This window comes from Lolium rigidum, chromosome 6 (genome assembly GCF_022539505.1).
Source record: "Lolium rigidum isolate FL_2022 chromosome 6, APGP_CSIRO_Lrig_0.1, whole genome shotgun sequence".
Lineage (NCBI taxonomy): Eukaryota > Viridiplantae > Streptophyta > Magnoliopsida > Poales > Poaceae > Lolium > Lolium rigidum.
In genome coordinates, this window is record NC_061513.1 from 271,960,072 (window position 1) to 271,966,071 (window position 6,000).

Here is a 6,000-nt window from a genome sequence, read left to right on the forward strand (position 1 = left end):
CAAACACAATGGCGCCAGAAAAGTACTGTTACCTGGAACCGGAGTATGAGTGCCTTTTTACCTTTCCTCCTCGGCAACGGCGCCAGAAAATAGCTTGATGTCTACTTCCCCCTCCTTTTCCTGTAGACAGTGTTGGGCCTCCAAGAGCAGAGGTTTGTAGAACAGCAGCAAGTTTTCCCTTAAGTGGATCACCCAAGGTTTATCGAACTCGGGGAGGAAGAGGTCAAAGATATCCCTCTCATGCAACCCCGCAACCACAAAGCAAGAAGTCTCTTGTGTCCCCAACACACCTAATAGGTGCACTAGTTCGGCGAAGAGATAGTGAAATACAGGTGGTATGAATAAGTATGAGCAGTAGCAACGGTGCCAGAAAATAGCTTGCTGGCGTGTAGTTGATGGTGGTAGTATTGCAGCAGTAGTAACACAGTAAAACAGTAAACAAGAAGTAGTAACGCAGCAGTATTTAGGAACAAGGCCTAGGGATTACACTTTCACTAGTGGACACTCTCAACATTGATCACATAACAGAATAGATAAATGCATACTCTACACTTTTGTTGGATGATGAACACATTGCGTAGGATTACACGAACCCTCAATGCCGAGTTAACAAGCTCCACAATAATGCTCATATTTTAGTAACCTTTAGTGTAAGATAGATCAACGAGACTAAACCAAGTACTAGCATAGCATGCACACTCGTCACCTTCATGCATATGTAGGAGGAATAGATCACATCAATATTATCATAGCAATAGTTAACTTCGCAATCTACAAGAGATCATGATCATAGCATAAACCAAGTACTAACACGGTGCACACACTGTCACCTTTGCACACGTGCAGGAGGAATAAAACTACTTTAATAACATTGCTAGAGTAGCACATAGATAAATTGTGATACAAAACACATTGCAATCATAAAGAGATATAAATAAGCACTTCACCATGCTCTTCAACAGTGAATAAGTATTCTGTGAAATATAGCCTAAGAGACCCACACGGTGCACACACTCGTCACCTTTACACACGTGGGACAAGGAGTCTCCGGAGATCACATAAGTAAAACTCACTTGACTAGCATAATGACATCTAGATTACAAGCATCATCATATGAATCTCAATCATGTAGGGCAGCTCATGAGATTATTGTATTGAAGTACATAGGAGAGAGATGAACCACATAGCTACCGGTACAGCCCCGAGCCTCGATGGAGAACTACTCCCTCCTCATGGGAGCAGCAGCGGTGATGAAGATGGCGGTGGAGATGGCAGCGGTGTCGATGGAGAAGCCTTCCGGGGCACTTCCCCGCTCCGGCAGGGTGCCGGAACGGAGACTCCTGTCCCCCGGATCTTGGCTTCGCGATGGCGGCGGCTCGCGGAAGGTTTTCCGTATCGTGGTTCTTCACATCGGGGTTTTCGATCCGGGGGCTTTATATAGGCGAAGAGGCGGCGCGAGAGGGTCGAAGGGGTGCCCACACCATAGGGTGGCGCGGGCCCCCCTGGCCGCGCCGCCATGTGGTTTGGTGGGCTTGTGCCCCCTCCCTGGTGGCTCTCGGGTGTTCTGGATGCTTCCGGGCAAAATAGGAACCTGGGTCTTGATTTCGTCCGATTCCGAGAATATTTCGTTACTAGGATTTCTGAAACCAAAAACAGCAGAAAACAGGAACTGGCACTTCGGCATCTTGTTAATAGGTTAGTTCCAGAAAATGCACGAATATGACATAAAGTGTGCATAAAACATGTAGATAACATCAATAATGTGGCATGGAACATAAGAAATTATCGATACGTTGGAGACGTATCAAGGAGCAGCTGGCTTCTTCTTGGTTTCCCTGACATCTTTTTCCTCCTTGATTTCTCGTAATGACAGCTTGGGTAAAGGGTCGACGATTTCTTGGTGTGACCCAAACTTCGCAGCAATCCTCTGAAAGTCGCGGTCACAATTGTCCGAGCGTGAAAAACTTCCATAGACTGTGATGTTTGTCCCGTTGTTCCCAGGCATTTTTAGCTTGAGGTATGCGTAGTGCGGCACAGCCATGAACTTGGCATAAGCTGGTCTCCCGAGTATAGCGTGATACTGTGACTCCCAGTTCACTACTTCAAACTTGATCTTTTCCTTCCTGAAATTGTCGGCTTTGCCGAAGACGACGTTCAGGTAAACTTTGCCAAGAGAGTAGCCCGGTGCTGTTGGAAGGATCCCATGGAAGCAGGTGTCTGTTTCTTCTAGCATCCTCATGGTGATCCCCATACTTCTGATTGTGTCGACGAATATCAGGTTTAACCCGCTTCCACCATCCATGAAGACTTTGCTCATCTTGAACCCCCCAATTTGTGCTTCGACTACTAAGGCAGCGTGTCCTGGTTTTGGTATGGTCATCGGGTGGTCTGCTCGACTGAACGTAATGTTCTGAGAGGACCACTCGACATACTCGGGGATGTTTGCCATGATGCTTTCTGCCAAGTTGATCTCTCGGGTGAGCTTCTTCATCTCTCTTCTCGAGACACCTGTCCTATGGATCATGCTCATCTGCCCACGTGGTGGTGGAAACGCCTCGTTGGGTTGATGAGGTTGAGCCTGCTAGACTTGATGCTGCGGTGGAGGTGGGGGTGGCGGTGGCAGCTGTTGCTGACCTGACTGCTGGATGAGTTTGTGCATGTCAAGGAACTGCCGACAATCCCTGAGCAGGTGACCCGACTTCGTTTTGCCGTCCTTGGAATCGACATACGAGTGTAGGTAACAGGGGGCGTTGATCTTCTCAGCGTAGGGTAATTCGGGGGTCCTCTGCTGCCGTGGTTTATAGTTGCCACGGTTCCCAGAGTTGTTCCGATTACCGTCCTATCGATCGTCTCTTCTCTCGTCGTATCGATCGTCCTGTCGATCGGAATACCCTGCGGCTACCAGGTTGTTATCATCATAATTGCGGTTCTTCCTTCTCTTGTGACGATCCCTTCGGCCACCCGAGTCATGCTTCGGCTGGTCATCGTCTTCATCGTCACTGCGCTGTCGTGGCCTTCGTACATTGTCCTCACCATCAGCCCAATCGTTGGCGATTTCCATTAACTTGGTTATGGTTTTTGGCTTTTTGCGCCCGAGTTCTTCTATGTAGCTCTCACGTCGGATGCCATCGCTGAAAGCGTCGATTGCTCTGTCGACAGATACGTCTTCAGCAGCGTTCAGGAGTTTGGTGAATCTCCCGATGTATGAACGCATCGACTCCTTCTGCTTTTGCTGGCAATTCCGTAATTCTTCAATCCCGACGGGTCTCTTGTATGTTGCTTGGAAATTGGCAAAGAAGGCATCTACTAGGTCGTCCCATGATTTAATGGAACCTTTCGGTAGCCCCCTTAGCCAGGCTCGCGCTGAATCCTTCAAGTAGAGCTGCAAGCATTGCATTGCTGCTATCTGGTTTCCTTTGTGCAGGATCACAGTCTGTAGGTAGTCGTCTATCTAAGATCTTGGTTCTTGCTGCCCATCGTATTTGGCAGCGTCGGTAGGAGTGGGTTTAAACTTTTTGGGCGGCATCGTCTCGCGGATTTTGTAACTTCAACAATAGGCTCCCCTGAGTTCGCCGTCATACTCCTAGTCCTCATCCGAAGAATCACTGTCGTTGTCCTTCCTAGCGATGCGTCGCCGCCTTGCTTTGTCGATCCTGCTCTGAGTGATTTCGTCCCGAGCATCTCTCGCATGATGTTTTGAACCACTAGCTTGCACCGTGGTCTTTTCCTTTTGCGGGACTGGGTTGTTCCCCAATATCGCGAGACTCTCTAGGGCACCTCGATGAGCTTGAGCCATGGATCCTTCGGGGCGCTGATTGATGAGGTACGCGGCGAGGTTGGCCGTTGCTCCAGCGACGGTTTTCGGCCGTGGCATGCCCGCGGTATCCGTGGTCATAAAGGATTTAGTCAGGTTCGACGTTATCTCTCTAGCGTCATCTTCCGAAAGCCTGGATAGTCTCGACCGGTGCTTGCCTGCTCCCTGAGTGTTTCGGGAGGCGCTCCCTTGCGAGCCCCTTCGTCGTTCACTGGATCGATCTGCCGCAGATAGGCGTCTCTCTAGGGTAGCTTGCTCTTTCGACAGGTGCTCCCGGTTTTTCTCTAGTATAGAGCGATACGCATTGAGGGTTCCAACCGAGGTTCCTGCGGGGAGCGGTGTGTTGTTGAGTACTGCTGCCCTGGCCGCCGCCCACTCCTCATCCGCGATGGTGTAGTCGCTATCGCGGTTGCTGGCGCTGTTTTCAAAACTTGCCCTTCTGCTGGAACGAGGGCTATGGTCTCCGTCTTCTCTGCGCCTCGGGTTTCCTGTGTTATTGGCAACATAAACCTGATGGCGTGCGGCTCTTCGGGTGGTTCCTTGGACGATGCTGTCGATACTGTCTTCTCCCGATGAATATTGGGCGTTGCAGATGAATGGCGTGTCGCTCGATCCTAGCCCGTGCCTGGTGTCGCAGTTCAAGCAGTAGTACGAAGTTGACTCCGAAGACGTGGGATCGTCAGATCCTACCGACATGGAAGACACCGAGCGGGGAGTCGACGGCGCGGGTGAACACGTCGATCCCGTCAGACCAGCCGATAGGTCGAGTGATGATGACACGCTTGGACTCGTCGATCCGGAAGTGGGCGACTCCAGCAATCGAAGGATTCCTTCCGCGTTGACGTTGTAGTGGACGCTGCCGAAGGTCATCTCCATGTTTCCTTGTAGGTCTGAAAAGTTTGAACGGGAGGAGTCGCTGTGCGGAGTGAATTCGTAGGAGCCGAATCGAATCGGGCTTCCCAGGGTTGGCGATGCTGGTGTCGATGAAGTTGCTGATGAAGTTGCTGGTGAAGCCGCCGGTGTCATGATTGGATCTGCCGATGACCGATCTTGTGCCGACAGGGTTCCCACAGACGGCGCCAATTGTCGAGGGTGCTCCTCGGCAATGCCCTCCGATAGGGGCTTAGGGTTGATGGAATCCTGCGAGCTGACACGAGACATCGGTTCACAGATAAGCGGGGAGAGCGATTTACCCAGGTTCGGGGCCCTCGATGAGGTAAAACCCTTACGTCCTGCCTGTCTGTTCTTGATTATTATGATAATGGGTTACAATGGGGTGCCGAATAGTTCAGCTGAGATCTCGTCGAGATAGCTAAGTGCTAGGGTAACCTAGGTCTAGGCTTCTGTTGGCTAAGATCGCTAAGATTGATTGTGTCCCTCGATAGCCCCTCTCCTGGTCTTTATATAGGTGGCCAGGTCTCGAGAGGTCTAATCGAGTACGACTAGATTTACAGTAGATCTATCTCTAAACTTTCCTTATTCGACTCCTTCCGCGTCTTGTACTTCAAGGAATCTTCCGCCACACCGTCCTAGTGGCCCATCTTGCCATCGAGTATCTTCATGGGCCTCCAGCTGGACGTCGGTCGGAAAAATAATCAGGTCGATGGACGATCGACGGCTGAAAGAGTATGGATGGTGCGCCCTACATGTTTGGGTGCGCTACCTGTGCTCTTTTGGGCTTCAGGCCCATCCAGTTCACGGTTTACTTCTGTTTTCTATTTTTTGTTTTTTTTTTTCCTTTCCTTTTCCTTTTTCTTTTTTTCTCTTTCTTTTTTCTCTTTTGTTTCTTTTTTTCCAGATTTGAATATATTAATATTAAAAAAAACGTCAAGATTTGGAAAAAGTTTCATATTTAAAAATGGATTTTAAAAAAATGTTCAAATCTGAAAAAAAATTAATCCCAAAAAATGTTCACAGTCAAAAAATGTTCTATCTAAAAAATTGTTCATATTTAAAAAATGTTCAAATTTAAAAAATGTTCCATTTTAAAAATTGTTCAAATTATAAAATTATTCGCATTTTGAAAACATTCAAATTGAGAAAAATTTCACTTTTTCATATATATAGAGACTTTAAAAATGGAAAACATCAAATTTGCAAAAATTATTTTTGAAATCTATTCAATTTTTAAAATTGTTAAGATATTTTAATTTTTTTCAAAATTTTAAAATATACAACGTTTTGAA